This window comes from Dipodomys spectabilis, unplaced genomic scaffold (genome assembly GCF_019054845.1).
Source record: "Dipodomys spectabilis isolate Male_0828 unplaced genomic scaffold, ASM1905484v1 ptg000471l, whole genome shotgun sequence".
Classification (NCBI taxonomy): Eukaryota; Metazoa; Chordata; class Mammalia; order Rodentia; family Heteromyidae; genus Dipodomys; species Dipodomys spectabilis.
In genome coordinates this window covers 518,375-536,663 of record NW_024871148.1, presented here as the reverse complement: position 1 = coordinate 536,663, position 18,289 = coordinate 518,375, and positions in this window count along the sequence as shown.

Below are 18,289 nucleotides of genomic sequence, written 5' to 3'. Positions count from 1 at the left end.
ACCATGGGACCTATTATGTTTCTTTGGCTGAATTCACTTAATACAGTTTTTTCCAAGAGTTTCCATTTCATAACTTTCTGATTGAGGCATAGAATTTCATTATATATTTATACCACATTTTCTTGATCCATTCATCTACTGAGGGGCATCTGGGTTGGTTCCATATCTTAGCTGCAATAAACATATTTGTGCTGGTAGTATTAGTATGGTTTTGTTTGTGATCATTTGGGTAAATACCCAAAAGTGGGATTGCCAGGTCATAGGGAAGCTGTATGTGGAGTCTAAGCGAAATGAACCCCAAGATAGGGACACGTTTTTTCTTTCTTTCTTGCTATTGTTCCTAACGAATTTATAATGTACTATGTGATTTTTTTCCATTTTTTATTTTATTGTAAAAATACTGTACAGAGGGGTTACAATTCCATGGGTGAGATAATGAGTACCTTTCTTATCAAGCATTGTAGCCTCCTCCTTTGTTTCCCCTCCCCATCCCTTCCCATCCTTCCTCCGCCCCCCCACCCAATCCTCCTCTCCCCCTCCAAAAGTTGTAAAGCTCGTTTTCGGCATAACGACTTATACATCTCATTGTTGCAATGGGTGCACCTGTATCCCTATTTAACCAATTTGTTTTTTCCCTTCCCCTCCACAAATTATACCAGCATCAAATACAGTGAAAGCAGGGGTTATATTGTGGGGGAGGGACATACAAAGCAACAAAGAAATAATCTTGTAAATGTGTTAGAGATAATCACACGTAAGAATAATACATTTGAATACATATTTTAGGGTTCATTTCCCTAACATCAACTTACCTGACCTTTTCTGCTTGACTCAGAAATATACTAGTTATTGCAAATAAGGACAGAAGGGAACCTTACTTCATTGTTGGTGGGAGTGTTCAACCACTTTGGAAAACAATATGGAGGTTCCTCAAAAGACTCCACATAGAGTTCCACTAAGACCCAGCCATCCCACTTTGGGGTATTTACCCAAATATTCACAAACAAGACCACACTAAAGCTACCAGCACGACTATGTTTATTACTGCAGCATTATTTACCATAGCTAAGATATGGAACCAACCCAGATGCCCCTCAGTAGATGAATGAATCAAGAAAATGTGGTATATATACACAATGGAATTCTATGCCTCCATCAGAAAGAATGACATTGCCACATTTGTTAGGAAATGAAAAGACTTGGAAAAATTATATTAAGTGAAGTAAGCCAGGCCCAAAGTAACATGTGATTTTTTTTGTTGTTTCTTTGTATGTTCCTCCTCCATGGTATAACCCATTTTCACTGTACTTGATGTCGTTCCCTGCATCTTATATATACACTTCTCTAGCTTGGGGAGGGGAAGGGAAAAAGCAAAATTCTTAAATAGGTATACAGATTGACCCATTGTAACAATGAGATGTACAAAACACTATGTTGAAAAATGAAGTTTACAATTTAGGCGGGGAAGGGGGGAGGGAGAGAGTGTAGTTGGGGAGATGGGGAGGGAAGGGATGGTAGAAGAAAATCAAAGGAGGAGGTAACAATGCTCAATACCTTGCTTCTGTAACTGTAACCCCTCTGTACAGTATTTTTACAAAAAAAAATGTATTTAAAAGAAGGAAAGAAACAAAATGTCCAGACCGTGTTCAAGCCCAAGAATTGGCAAAAAAAAGGAAGCAGACTTCTATATGTAATAGCATTCAGGAATAATAATAATAATAATGGAAGAATGATATCTTGTTTTGGTTTTGGCTTAGTTTTAGTGCTTTTAGTTTTGTGTTTTCTTTTCGTGACAGGGTTTTGTAATACAGCCCAGACTGCCTTGATCTCTTAATCCTCCTGCGTCCAGAGTGCAGGGATTATAGACATGCATTACCAAACTTGGCTACTTTTAAAAATAATATAGTATACATAACCTTATTTTAATAATAGTATATATATATAACCTTTTAACTATTTTAATAATAGTGTATATAACCTTTAAATATAGTGTATATGTATAACATTATTCACATTATGCTTTTTCTTTGGTTTTTGTTGTTGCTGCTATTTTTGAGTGTGCTAGTATTAGGGCCTGTGCACTGTCCCTAAGATTTTTTTCCCTCATGTCTGGTGCTCTACCACTTGAGCCACAGCTCCACTTCTGGCTTTTCTGCTGGTTGCTAATCCTATAATGGTAAATTGATTAAAAGCCTGTTTCTATGTGACAATATTCTAGTTGTATGTATGTATTCAAATGTATTTCTTAAAATTCATGTAATTCTTAGAAACTCTAATATTACATTTTATATTATATATTATTATGTTACATAAGTTATATTACTAGTTCTTAAAGATTCTAATATTATATACGTTTTTTATTACCATTGATATATCTAGTTTGACTTTGTTGTTGTTGGTGGTGGTGGTCATGGACCCTGAACTCTGGTCCTGGGAGCTGTCCCTCAGCTCTTCAGCTTAAGGCTAGTACTCTACCATTTGAGCCACAGCTCTACTTCTAGCTTTCTGCTGGTTAATTGAAAATAAGAGTCTCATGGACTTTCCTAACTGAGCTGACTTTGAACCACAAACCTCAGATCTCAGCTTCCTGAGTAGCTGGGATTACAGATGTGAACCATCAGTTCCTGCTTCGTGTGAGTTTCTGTGGATTTTTCTTTTCCCCAACTCCAGTGACTGAAACAGCACCTTCAAAGGACCCATGACCACATGTCAAGACTCTACCAAGTTCCAGATGCCAATGTATGGTACGGAATTTGGTCTCAACTCTGATATAAAGCAGCAAAGCAGGAGGAAGGTGGCTTTGTAGTCAACCTGACTCAGGTTTAAACCCATGCACTGACACATAATCTTCTAAATAACCTTGAGCAGGTTATTTTACAGTTCTCTGGCTTCTTGAAATAAAATTAATCACACTGAGTTATTGGTTCTATGGTTGGTTTAAAGATAGTTGACAATGCAAAGTAATGCTTAAGTCTAACCTTGATCTGCCACTTTTTAATTCCTCAGCCTGAAGCATGAATTATTCTGTATCTAGACTCCTTCATTCTCAACATGAAGACACTCATTGTGATTTCTCATAGAACTTTGGAAAGATTAAAAATGGCGTGTGTGGGGGAGGCCAGTTGAGACTCATGTGTGTCTGTGTGTTTCTGTGTACTAGGGCTTGAACTCAGGGCCTAGCCACTATCTCTTCTTAGCTTTTTCCCTCAAGACTGGTGCTCTACCAGTTGAGCTGCACCACCACTTCTGGGATTTTGATAGTCTCACAGACTTTCTTGTTCAGGCTGGCTTCAAATCTAAATCCTCACATGTCAACCTCCTGAATAGTTAAGGGAGATGACAGGTGAGCAATTGCCACCCAGATTGGCAGGATTAAAACTCTGCCTTACAACATTTGGAACATGTTAAGTGAACACTTGATGTTTTAGTTATTTATCTTCCACAAAATTTGTCTCAAGTTTCTAGCATTAGTAACTACGTGACACCTTAGAGACGCAGTCCCTTGAATTGTCCTGGGGGGGGGGGGGTGCTGTGTCTAGCTGTATTCTAAGACTTTGTGCCCATAATGATGATGAGAGGAAAAACTGGCCAAGTGAGCAAAAGAAATTTATATTTGTACAATATTCTAGAAAATACACTTCATTCTTTATTCTAGGACTTGTTTATTTAAAAATGTTTCTTATCATTGGAATATCTGATCCTTAAAGAATGAATTAAAAAGCTGGGTGCTGATGTTCATACCTGTACTATCAGCTACTCAGGAGGCTGAGATTTGAGGAGGGAGGTTCAAAGCCAGCCTGGGCAGGAAAGTCCTTGAGACGCTTATCTCAGATTATCCAGGTGTAGCTCAAGTGGCAGAGATTCATCATGAATATAACAGCTAAGTGAGAATTTGAGACCCTAAGTTCAAGCCCCAGTACCAGCACTCCCCCACTCCCCACCAAAAAGCTCATAACTCAGTTGCTTTCTGCACCTAAATATCTGTTTATTTTTGACAGAAGTAGTTGGAGCTGAAGTTGGAACTGCTATAGCAATTAGGTTACTTTGAAAATATTTACTATTTTCATTAAATAGTGTTTATGCTGGGAAAAATATTTTACCACTTTCAGCATTGCTTTTAGAATGATACATATTTATGTTCTAATGATATATCCAGATTTGGAACCTTTCTTACATTTAAGATTCAAAAAAATGATATTGACATAATTATTCCTCAAGCATTTGTATAATTCTATGAATAATGATTTTCTTTTCTTAACTTTTCTTTTCCTTTTTCTATTGTGAAAATACCATATAGAAGGGTTACAATTACTTGGGCAAGATAATGAGTACATTTCTTATCAAGCCAATAATTACTTCAATAATTATCCAAAATATTCTGATTGAAAGAAGAGATAAATCTATCATTGAATGGGGAGAGAAATGTGAATATTTAAAATCATCATTCAGACATATACTAGTTATTGCAAATAAGTCTGAATACAATTTTGAATTTAAATTTAAAGCATAAGAGGACACCTCTTATGCTTTAAATTTAAATTCAAAATTGTATAAAATACCAACTGGAAAATAGAAATATTGTACGTATTAAAGCCCAAATCTTTGTTCACTTAGTTTCTCCAGAGTTATTATGAGCAGTTATTACAGGGTTTTGCATTGTTGGTTACTGTCATTGCTTCTTTTTACAAAAATGTCAAATACTTACCTGTCTGTTTTCCTTAGACTACATCAGTATAATGTCAGGTACTCTTTAGACCCATTTGATATGTTTTCTTCCTATTAATTAATTTCTGCATATTATTTCCAATGTTTAGACAGTTCTTCATAGCCATTTGGCTATTTCCTATGAACCCTGCCTATTTTAAAAATATTTGTCTATCTAAGCCTGTGCAGTGTCATGAAGATTCAAGTTGTGACTGAGATGGATGGCCACAGTAGAATTGGAAGTGAACTTGTGACTTTGGGCAATAAATGTGTGCATTTTCGTGTCAGCTTTTTTTGTATAAGATAACTCTTAGAGATACACGTTTATTTATCTGTTGTACATATTTGATTACAATTTTAATGTTTGAATGATTGCACCCATTTGCTTTTGCTATGTACAAGTTACGATATATTTTCTGTTCCTAATAAGTGAAAATATAGTAAGTGAAGACTAATTTAAACAGGAAATAAACATTCTGTCTGCGCTTAAAAATGATAAAATCTTACTGTGTCATAATTCTTTTTTTTCCTCCTGGCTTCCAAAAGAACAGTGCTCAAGAATCAGCACCCTACTGCTGCCATTTGGGGCCTGAGTTCACACAGTGGAACATGGGCTGACAAACGAGAAAGGCCAGTGTTGGCTCACTTAAGAGGGGTGGTCCTGGAAGTCCAGAAAGCAACTACAGCAGAGGAAAGAACTCGATTATACATTGCAGTGGCAGGAATAGGACCCACACATTCAAGGTGCCATCTGTGCACAGTCCTGCAGTGGTAGCCAGAGTTCAGGAGGACCAAGGCGTGGCATTTGTGTGATCTGAAATGACCCAAGATCAACAACGGGGATTTCTGATACAAGCAGGTCTTGGAGATTCTGGGCCATGTTTCAGGTCACGTTAACTGATGCATGGCTGAAGCACAGAGATTTGTGTCAAAGGCATCCGTGACATGTCTCACTGCCTAATGACCTGACCCTACCTGATAGCGCATAGAGTGACAGATTTTGAGGTCACTGCCACCCTGTGCAGCTGCACTTAAGAAACCTGCCTAGCACGAGGATGCTTGGTTTGTCTCAATCCACACACAACAAGGAAGCCATATTCCAGTGGAGATCCTGCCACCAAGGAGAGTTATTCAGTCACCTCAAGATTCTCACAAAAAAATCAATTGAAGTGAAAGGCAAAAGATTTATACATCTGAAGAGAAACTATAATACAAAGAAACATAGGCTGTTTGGTTACCCTCATTTGTGGGAGCTAGAATGTGCCTATAAATCTGTAAGTAAACACACTGGATGGTTTAAAAAAACACAATTCACTAGGACATGATAAATTAGACACATCTCTAGGCAATCACACACAGTAAGACCAAAGGAGGATATCTTAGGGGAGGAACACAAAGGCACTATGCCTATGCACCTCTGATCATACAAAATAATATTTATCCAAATGAACTCCAGAAAAATGAAACAAGAGGTTTTTTCTCATTGCTGTTTTTGTTTTATTTTTTCTTGTCCATGTATCTGTCTTCTGGAGGGCATGCAGGGACATAGAAATGGAGGGACAAAGGAGAAACAAACGCAGCTGTGGTATTCACTGGACACTGTGGAAAATAAACTCTACAGCTTGTGGTTGGGCATGGGAGGAAAAACTGCGAGAGAGTGAGGGAAGGGGAGACATTGTCCAAAAAGAAATGGACTCATTACCGGACTTATGTGACTGTAAGCCCACCTGTACATCACCTTTAAAATAACAGTAAAAAATGCATTAAAGTAAAATACCTCAGTGGCTGGTAACAGTGCAGTGGTGGCAAAGGTCATGTGATGGGACTCTGCCAGCCACAGAGCTCTGGAAAGCCTTAGCCAATCGTGAACTCATGGCCTTATGCAAATACCCATGACACTCAGTCAGTCTCAGTCGTGAGTTGCAACTCTTATCCACACTTGTGGTCTGTTGTGGAGTGTTCATGCCCAGGGTGTTCTCTTTTAACCCTGCTGACACTCGAGGCCCTGCTTTGTTCACTGAGGATGGCACTGATTCTGCTCTGTACTGTCTGTACTTCTGACCATGTTGTGACTTACAGTGGTTTTTTAGATTGTAGTCTTCCAATACATGTGTTTGCATCTATTAACATACAAACATTATTTGCATATTAAACACTTAGGCATGTTCTTCACTTCTCAAAATCCATGGTCTTCACATTTCTCTGTTTTAGTCACTGTGAGAAGAGCTCACGGGAAAAGCTTTGCAGGCCTCGGCTAGACAGCTGGTGGGTACAGAAGTGGGGGCCTCAGCTGGGGCTCCCCCAGGACCTGGTGCTGTGTGGGTAACAGGTGGTAGGGGGGGCCTGGGGTATTTGCACCCCAGTCTGGAACCATGAGGTCTTGAAGATGAGGGGGTTCCATAACAGGGGATTGGCCTGGGGATCTGAGGCTCAAAAATAGTCCAGGAGGAAGTAGACCAGAGACTGCTGGGGGGAGGGGGTGCTGAGGGTGCCCTGAGGCCTTAGATCCCCACTGTGGCCTGAGGCTCAGACTCTAGGACCTAGAGCTAGAGGAGATTATATGGGGACCTTGCAGCCCAGGAATAGGGGTTCCCTCCGTCTCTCCCAGCCCTTGCTATGGTACTGAAACTTGAACTTAGGGCCTTGAAATCTTGCTTTCCACTAAAGGCTGGAGCTCTACCCCTTGAACCACACATCTACTTCTAGCTTTTGGGTGGTTAATTGGAGATAAGAATCTCTGCCAGCCATCTGTCCTGTGATTCTCAGTTCTCAGCCTCTTGAGTAGTTCGGATGACAGGCATGACGCTCAGTGCCCAGCTCAACTTTCTTTTTATTTGTCATGTAGAGTTTTCATATTCAGGATTTCAGTTTGATTTTTCAATAATTCCATCTTTAGTAAAATTATTGGTCATATCTTTCTTGTTTCTTGTGCTCTTAATTTGCATCTTCTTTGCATTTATTTATGGGTTTATTTGCTCCTTTTTTTGTCAGTTGTGGGGCTTGAACTCTGGGTCTGGGCGCTGTCCCTCAGATCTTCAGCTCAAGACTAGTGTTCTTCCACTTGAGCCATAGCACCACTTCCAGCTTTTTCTACTTATGTAGTGCTGAGGAATCAAACCCAGGGCCTCATGCATGCTAGGCAAGCACTCTACCACTAAGCCACATTCCCAGCCCCCATTTGTATCCTTTTTTCAGCTCATTTAGTTATTCATTTATATTCCCTTTGGATTCAATTAGGTATTTATTTATTTTCTCTTGGATTTCATTGAAGTGTTTATACATACCTTCTTTTCTCTCATTAAATGTTCTTATCATCATTCTCCTGGTTGATCTCAGTGTGTGAGGTTCCATCCCCTTACTATCATGCAGAGCCTTTGTTATAATATCACTTACTTTTTGATGTCTCTAATTGCCTTTCATTTGTATAATTTGTGTGCTCTTTGTACTGAACTTTGCTCATCTGAAATTTGTTGTCATTTCTGGTTTGGAGTTTCAGTTATCTAACAACTTTCCATGGAATTATTCTGTCTGACTTGGCAGGTTTGGGTTGTGGCACGGTTTATGTGTCATTTCTCACCACTGGCTTGGGTATAACAAAGTCCCCAATTCAATACCAAGTACCATTATTTGCAATGCCAGATACATATCTGACATTGTACATATTCTATATGTACTAGAATACATTATTCGTACAACTGGTCATAACTATGGGAAAGGAACTAGTGTTCCTATATGCTATAGGAAGGGGTTAGACAAACAAAATTTATTTGTGTAAGAGTTAAAAATAAGGAACCATTCTTGTGCAAGAATATAGTTCAATTATTGTGGAAAAGTATGATATCATTAGATATTGCAAGGGACAGAAATGTTTATAATTTTTTAAAAGAAAGGAGAATGACACAACTTAGTTCATTATGAAAGCTTGAAAAGTGAAATAAAAAATTAGAGAAAAAACTGGCACCAGTGGCTAGCAACTGTAATCCTAGCTACTCAGAGGGTTGAGATCTGAGGATCGTGGTTCAAATCCAGCTCAGGCAAGAAAGTCCATAAGATCTTATGTTCAATTAATCACTGAAGTGGCTATCTGGCTCAAAGTGGTAGAGCACTAGCCTTGAGGAAATGAGCTTGGGGCTGTGCCCAGGCCCTGAGTTCAAGCCTCATAACAGGGATAAAGAGAGAGACAGAGACAGAGAGACAGAGAGAGACAGAAAGAGCAATATATTAAAAAGATATAGGTAAAAGCAAGCAAGCAAGCAAGAGAGAGGGGAAGGGAGGGAGGGAGGAAGGGGAAGGAAGGAAGGGGAAGGAAGGAAGGAAAGAAGGAAGGAAGGAGGGAAGAAAGAAAGAAAGAAAGAAAGAAAGAAAGAAAGAAAGAAAGAAAGAAAGAAAGAAAGAAAGAAAGAAAGAAAGAAAGAAAGAAGGGAAGGAGGAAGGGAGGGAGAGAGGGAAGGAAGGAAGGAAGGAAGGAGAGGGAAGGAAGGAAGGAAGGAGAGGGATGGAAGGAAGGAAGGAGAAAGAAGAAAGAAGGAAGGAAGGAAGGAAGGAAAAGAAAAAGAAAAGAAAAGAAAACTGCCATGTTCTCATACTTGTAATACTAACTACTCAGGAGGCTAAGGTCTGAGGACTCTTGTTCAAAGCCAGCCAAGGCTAGAAAGTCTGTGAAATTCCTATCTCCAGTGAACCAGCAAAAAATGAAAAAGGGAAGTAGAGCTGTGGTTCAATTGGTAGAGCATCAGCCTTCAGTGAAAAAGCCAAGCAAGAATAAGACGCTCTGAATTTGGAGTACAGTATATTTATTTTCTTTTGGTACTTCCTAACTTTGTACTGGTAGCACTTAGCTTGCTAACTTGCCTTCCTGATTTCCCCCAGATACCTGTGCCCTTATTTCTGGCATGTAGAGACACAGGGACTCCTCATCCTGGCTTCTTCCTGCTCCAAGGTCTTAATGTTATTTTCAATGACCCCAGGCTCCAACTTAGCAAGAAGACTCACCTGGACACCAGTGATTCAGACTTCTAATCCCAGCTACTCAGCAGGCTGAGATCTGCAGATCAAGGTTCAAAACTAGACCAGGTAGGAAAGTCCATGAGACTTTTATCTCCAATTAATCAGCAAAAATCTGAAAATGGAGCTGTGGCTCAAGTGGCAGAGTGCTAGCCTTGAGCACTAAGCTAAAGGAGAATGCTTAGGCCTGGAGTTCAAGCCCCAGTAGTGGCATACACAAAAAATTGTTAAAATTCAACAGATTGATGCAAATGTGTATATTTTCTTCGGTAATATAATTTCATTTTCCTAAGCTTATTTTTGTTTCATTTTCTTCTGATTAAGTTGGTGCTCAAAAAAACAATTTTGCATATATGTATATATACATATCTGTGTGTATATGTATATACTTATGTATATATGAGTGTTTGTCTTTCTTTACTCCATCCCTATTGAAGCTTTTCACACATTGTCTTTTGTTGTTGTTGTTGTTACCAGTACTCAAGCTTGAACTTAGGGCCTCATGCTTTTGCTTGGCTTTTTTGATCCAACTAGTGCTCTATCACTTGAGCTACATATACATGTCTGGCTTTTCGCTGGTTAATTAGGGATAGAGTCTCTTGGCCTTTCCTGCCTGAGCTGGCTTCAAACTATGTTCCTCATACCTCAGCCTCCTGAGTAGTTAGGATGACAGGTGTGAGCCACCAGTGCCAGTTTCACATTATCTTAGTGAACATTTTAATTTCGCCTTCACACTGCCACCCACTCTGTTTGATTAAATAATATGTTGATGTGCACAAATTTCTGTTTACTCTAGCACAGGAATTCCAGCCAAGATAATTATATTCATGGCTTCAGGAACCTGCTTATTGTAAAATATTGAAGTGGGAAAATTTGTCTTTGTGCTATCCAGCACAGGATTTTTATCAATTTTGTTTCCTCTTTCCTCCATTTTTCTTCCTTGCATATAACAACCTATTTTATTTCTTCCCATCAATTCATGGCTTTAAGTTCTTCCACCCATCGTCTTTGAGTCTAATTTTAAGCATGTGCAGAGTTAAAAAATATAATAACATGGTCAAACACCTGTAATCCTGGCTACTAGGAATATTGATATCTGAGGATTGTGGTTAAAATCCAGCCCAGCCTGAAAACGCTGTGAGACTCATCTCCAATAAACCAGCAAAAACAGAATTGGAGCTATGGCACAAGTGGTAGAGTATCAGCCTTGAATGCAAAAGTTAAGAGATAGTGCTCAGGCCATGCGTTCTAGCCCCAGTACTGGCACATGAAAATTAAAAATACTAAAATGCACAATATCCCATCCTACTATTTTCACTAAAATACTAATAAATATGACAATTGTCTGCTTTTGCTTTTGTTTATCAATATGATATATGTCATCTTTGATTCTAACAATATATTTTTCTTCTTTACCAAGCTTGTGACATTGTCAGGAATTCAAGACTAAATGAGAATAATATTCTAAAGCAGCATGTCAGCATTTCTTGATAACTTAAGTTAATTTAAATCTGTTGAGAAAAACTACTTACTGTAGGAAAAATCAGCCAAGCAAGAATGCAAAGGCCATAAGTTCAAGCCCAGTACCCAGCACATACCACATACACACACACACACACACACACACACACACACACACACACACACGCAGAGTACTTACTGAATCCAAAGTTGTTTAAGGCACATAAGCAAATGCTAGTAAGTTACCAGTACCTACTTTGTCTTCCAATGATAAAACAAAGGTGTAGATAAACAAGGCCGCTTCCAACAAACCAGATTGTTGGTGTTCAAGACCTAACTTGAGTCCACTCCATTTGATGCAATACTGTTCAAAGGAACATTCATTCAGTGAGGAGTAAAACATTGTACATCTGTCAGAGATAGATGTTAACAGATATCCTTGACTTTTAACATTATAGGTGGTATTTGAGCCAGATGCTGGTGGCATATACCTGTAATCCTGGCTACTCAGTGTTCTAGTTTGAAGCCACCCAGGTCCAGAATGTCTGTGAGACTTTTATCTCCAATTAACCACCAATAAGCCCGAAGTAGAGTTGTGATTCAAGTGGTAGAGCAATAGTCTCGGACACAAAAGCTCAGGAACATCACCCAGGTCCTCAGTTCAAGTGCCAGAGCTAGCAAACACATACCAAAAATGTGGTATTTGCAACCAAGGAATAAATTTTAATTTGATCTCTTTTTAGCCAATTTAATGTCTGAGCTCTTGATCTGCAAGCCTCTTGGCCACTCTACTCCTGGAGAATAACAATTATTCAAGTGGAAAAGAAGGATCTAGAATGATTCTCCATTAGAGATGCTGATGTTTGAAAGATTATGCGAAAAAAAAATACTTCAGTCTCTAAAAGAATATAGCACTCACAGTGGAACCTCTGAATTTGTTAATTGGTGGTCAGTATCTAGGCTTGAACTCAGAACCTGGGCTTTGTCCCTCAAGGCTAGCACTCTACCACTTGAGACACATCTCCACTTCTAGTCTTTTTGGCAGTCAACTGGAGTTCAAGTCCCATGGATTTTCTTATCCGAGCTGGATTTGAATAACGATCCTCAGATCTCAGCCTCCTGAGTAACCAGGATTACAGGCTTGAGCCTGTGATGGCTAATTGAAATTTAGTGGTACCTACTACCAGAAATGGTAGTTAAGACATTTACATCCACCACAAAAGTCCAAGTTAATTTCTGCTTTGGTTTCTCCAACACACTTAAGAGAAAGATCAGTAGAGATCTATCATTAAACCTTAATAGTAGAATTCAAATACTCTCGGCTTATTTTATTTTTTTTATAACTGTGAGAATACCACACAAAGGAATTACAACTACATGGGCAAGATCTTGGTTTATTTTGAGTCCTGCTAAATCCTAGATGTCCAGAGAAAAATCCCAAAATACAAGTGTTACGAGGTCAGAGGCAGGAGAGTTCCCTGAAATTGCATTAAAATTCATATTAACAATAATATCATTTATTTAACCACCAATCTAACAAGTACACTTAATATAATTTTTTCCAAGCCTTTCCATTTCCTAACAAATGGAGTAATGTCATTCTTTCTGATGGAGGCATAGAATTCCACTGTGTATATATACTACATTTTCTTGATCCATTCCTCTACTGAGAAGCATCTGGGTTGGTTCCATATCTTAGCTATGGTAAATAATGCTGCAATAATAAACATAGTCGTGCTAGTAGCTTTAGTGTGGTCTTGTTTGTGATCATTTGGGTAAATGCCCAAAAGTGGGATTGCTGGGAAATAGGGGAGCTCTTTGTGGAGTCTTTTAAGGAACCTCCATATTGCTTTCCAAAGTGGCTGAACAAGTTTACACTCCCACCAACAATGTAGTAATGTTCACTTCTCTCCACATCCCTTCGAGCATCTGTTGTTATTAGAGTTCTTGATTATTGCCATTCTAACTGGGGTGAGGTTGTATCTCTATGTTGTTTTGATTTGCATTTCTTTTATGGCTAGAGAGGTTAAGCATTTCTTCATGTGTCTATTGGCAATCCTTCTTTTCTCTTCAGAGAAGTTTCTCTGTAAGTCTTTAGCCCACGTATTTATTGTGCAGTTGTTTGTTTGGAGATTTGTTATTGGGGGATTTAATTTTTTGAGTTCCAGGTATATTTTAGATATGAGGCCCTTATCCATTGTATGTCTAGTGAAGATATTTTGCCAATCTGTGGGGTTTATGAATCGTGCTAGCTATGTGCTTGGCCATGCAGAAGCTCTGCAATTTTGTGCAATCCCATTTGTTCAATCTTTCGTTGATTTGTGGTGTTTCTGGGTCTCTATTAAGAAAATTTCGCCCTGTGCCAAGGAGACCTAGGGTTTCTCCTATTCCATCCTGTAATGTTTTCAGATTGTCTACTTTGACTCCGAGGTCTTTGATCCATTTGGAGTTTATTCTGGTGCAGAATGGTATATAAGAATCTAGCTTTCATTTTCTACAAGTAGTTAACCAATTTTGCCAGCACCATATACTGAAGAGGCTGTCCTTCTTTCAGTCTATTTTTTGAGCTCTGTTATCGAAGATTTGTTGGCTATAGGTCTGTATGTTCATTTCTGGGTTTTCAATTCAGTTCCATTGGTCCTGAGGTCTGTTCTTGTGCCAGTACAATGCTGTTTTGATTAATATGGCTTTGTAGTAGAGTTTGAAATTTGGTATTGATATTCCTCCAGTCCTGTTCTTTCTGTTGAGGATTGTTTTTGCTATTCGGGGTCTTTTACTTTACCATATATATTTTTGGATTGCCTCTTCTAATTCCTTGAAGAATGAGGTTGGAATATTGATAGGTATTGCATTTGGAGATAGCCCTCGGAAGTATGGCCATTTTCACGATCTTGATCTTTCAAATCCAGGAGCATGGAAGTTTTTGCCACTTCCTAAGTTCTGTTTTGATTTCCTTTTTCAGGTTTTCAAAGTTTTCATCATAGATGTCCTTCACTTCTTTGGTTAAATTAATTTCTAGGTATTTTATTTTTTGTGTGCCTAATACGAATGGAGTTGCTTTCCTAATTTCAGCCCCACTTTTCTCATTGTTGGCATACAGAAAAGCCATTTTTGAGGGTTAATTTTATACCGTGCTACTTTGCCAAAATTTTGAATCAGCTTGAATAATTTGAGAGTGGGGGCTGTGGGATTCTTTAAATACAAGATCATGTCATGTGCAAAGAGGGAGAGTTTTACTTCTTCTTTCCCTATTTGGATCCTCGTTATATTTGCATCTAGTCTTATTTGTAGCTAGGCATTCTAATACTAGATTGAAGAGAAGTGGAGAGAGTGGACGTCCTTGTCTCGTTCCTGAGTTAAGAGGAAATAGTTTTAGTTTTTCACCATTAAATAGAATGCTGGCTGTTGGTTTGTCATATACAGTCTTTATTGTATTGAGGAATGTTCCATGGATTCCTAATTTTTCCAGAACCTTCATCATAAAGGGGTGTTGGATCTTGTCAAATGCTTTTTCTGCCTCTATTGAGATAACCATGTGGTTGTTATCCCTGCTCCTGTTGATGTGATGAATTATACTAATTGATTTCCGTATATTGAACCAGCTTTGCATCCCTGAAATGAATCCTGTTTGATCTTGGTGTATGATTTTTTGGATGAATTGTTGAAGTCGATTGGCCAAAATTTTATTGAGAAGTTTTTCATGAATGTTCATCCAAGAAATAGGTCTATGGTTCTCTTTCTTTGATAAGACCCTGCCTGGTTTTGGGATGAGAGTTATGATGACTTCATAGAATGAGTTCGGTAGTGAACTTTCTCTTTCAATTTCATTGAAGAGTTGGAGGGTTATTAGTGTGAGCTCTGCTTTGAAGACCTTGTAGAATTCCTCAGTGAAATCATCTGGACCTGGGCTTTTCTTAGATGGGAGATCTCTTATTACTGTTTATATTTCAATGCTTGATATGGGCCTGTTAAGGTGATTTAACTTACCTTGGATTAGTTTTGGTATGTCAGTATTTGCTAGGAAAAGGTCCATTTCTGCCAAGTTCTCAATCTTATTAGCCTAAAGTTTTGAGAAGTATTTCCTTATAGTGTTGTGAATCTTGGTTGTTTCTCTGGTGATGTTTCCATTCTCATTTCTGAGTTTATTTATTTGGGTGTGTTCTTTTCTTTTTCTGATAAGATTTGCTAAGGGTCTGTCAATTTTGTTAATTTTTTCGAAGAACCAATGTTTTGTTGATTCTTTCTATGGCTTTTTTTGGATTCTAATTCATTTATTTCGGATTAAATTTTAATTATTTCTTTCTGTCCATTGGGTAGGGGTTTATCCTGCTGCTCTTTTACAAGGAGGCTCAGATGTCTCATTAAATTGTTGGTTTAAGATCTCTCCAATTTGTTGATGTAGGAACTCAGAGCTATAAACTTGCCTCTGACTACTGCCTTTGCTGTGTCCCAGAGGAGCTGGTAATTTGTGTGCTCATTTTTGTTGATTATCATGAACATTTGAATTTCATTTCTAATCTCTTCCATGATGCACTCATGATTCAGCAGTGTGTTGTTCAGCCTCCATGTGTTACATGACTTTCTTTAGTGGCTTTTGGTGTTGACTCCTACTTTTAATCCCTTGTGGTCTGAGAGAATGCAAGGTATAACTTCAATGTATCTGAATTTGGACAAGTTTGCTTTGTGGCCTAAAATGTGGTCTATTTTGGAAAATATTCCATATGCTGCTGAGAAAAACGTGTATTCTGATGCTGCTGGGTGAAATATTCGATAGATGTCTGTTAAATCTAGTTGATCTATGCAGTTGTTCAGATATGCAGGTTCTTTGTTGAGTTTTTGCCAAGTTGATCTATCTAGTGGGAATAGTGGTGTGTTAAAGTCCCCAACAATTAATGTCTTTGGATCTATGTGGGATTTGAGGGAAAGTTGGGTTTCTTGGATAAATTTGAGTGCTCCGTTGTTTGGTGAATAGATATTTAGAATTGTAATATCCTCCTGAAAGAGAGCTCCCTTAATTAGTATGTAGCGACCATCTTTATCCTTTGTAAATAATTTTAGTTTGAGGTCTATTTTTTTATATTTTTATTTATTTATTTTTTATATTTTATTTTATTTTTGTGAACATACTGTACAGAGGGGTTACAATTTCATGGGCAGGAAAATGCGTACATTTCTTATCAAGCATTGCAGCTAGTTTGAAGTTCTATTTTATCTGATATTAGGATTGCAACTCATGCCTGTTTATGGGGACTGTTTGCTTGGTAGATTTTGTTCCAGCCTTTCACATTGAAATTGTGTTTGTTTTTATGGGCAAGATGTGACTACTGAAGGCAGCAGATAGAAGGTTCTTGCTTTTTAATCCAACTAGACAGTCTATGTCTCTTAATTGGAGAGTTAAGTCCGTTAATGTTGAGAGATAGAACTGAGAAATATTTGGGAGTTCCTGCTATTTTATCCACCTTCTTGGGGCCTGTGGCAGTGGGATTCTTTCTATGGTTCTTGGATTTTCAGTTTGGATATGGTTTCTTGGCTTTTTTTGAGGTCTTGTTGGTTTTCTATGTGTAAGACATCTTTAAGAATCTTTTGTAGGGCTTGTTTGGTGGAGATATAGTGTTTCAGTTTTTCTTTGCTATGGAAGGTTTTTATTTGACCTTCATTTATGAAGGAGAGTTTAGCTGTGTACAGTTTTCTTGATTGATTGTTGTTTGTCTTAATGGCATGGCATACATCATTCCAGGCTCTTCTTGTTTTGATTGTCACTGCTGAGACATCTGAGGTGATTCTAACTGGTTTCCCTTTATAGGTGATTGATCTTTTCTCTTTGACAGCTTTAAGGTTCTTTTCCTTGGTCTGAATTGTTCCTGTGAGGATTATAATGTGATGCTGGGTTGTCCTGTTCTGGTCTGGTCTATTTGGAGTTCTAAAAGCTTCATGTATCTGAATAGGCTTATCCTTTTGCATGTTTGGGAAGTTCTCTGCTAGGATCTTGTTAAATAAATTTCCTAGAACATTAACTTCTGTTTCTAGGTGCTCCTCTACACCCATTATTCTCAGATTAGGCCTTCTGATGGTGTCTTCCAAATGTTGAATAGATCTATCATATTTCTTGGACTTTTCTTGGATGGTTGTATGTTCTTTCTCTATAATATCTAGGCTCTCTAAATGCCTAAAACTTCATAGAAACATAGTAAATATCATTGAATACTAGATACATAGCTTTGGCACTCTCTACTAATACGCATTTATTGGCATACTACCACCTGCCTATCCATTTATGGCTATTTTGGCCACCTCTGGGGCTTGATCTCAGTGCCTGCCAAGAATTTCATCCTGGAGTAAGAAGCCAAGTGTGACACCTGTTTTCCTTTTCTGGGAGAGTTCTGGGTGTCAGGCATGATGGAGAACAAGTCTACAAATCTAGCTGCTATGTGATAGTATGTTTAGGTGTCCTCACAGTCGGTAAAATAAAGGGTAAATAAATGAACAAAACAACAAATACAATGAATAACCACACCAAACATAATATAGACTGAACATCTCTATGGAAGTTCAATCCTATTTTTAAAATATATATAAGGTGTATGACTGGGGCATGAATTCAGGCCTAGGAAACAGGCCTGAATTTCTGGTCTTCAAGCATACTGAGCTTCCTCTTCCCCCACAGTGCAACATAGTTACCCAATCCCTAAGTTCAAATCCAAGGCCTTGCAGACAAAAAAATCGCACATTCCAAGCCAAGGGGATTCATTAGCATTTTTAATATTTTTTTTAAAGTTCACTTTGCCTTTATTTGAAACATTTTGATTTTATAACATGAGAGTTTTTCAAAAAAGAGGTTTAAACTTTTACATTTCAGCATAGCACATTGGTGTTTTTGATCATCTGCCATAAAGAGTGAGAATGAAAATGAGGATATCATTTCTCCCTAGAAGGTTGGGACAGTTGATGTTATTTCTTCTTTTTTCTTTTTCTTTTTTTTGTCGGTCGTGGGGCTTGAACTCTGGGCTTGGGTGCTGTCCCTGTGCTCTTCAGCTAAAGGCAAGCTCTCAAGCACTTGAGCCACAGCACCACTTCCAGTTTTCTAGAGGTTTATTGGAGGTAAGAGTCTCAGACTTTCCTC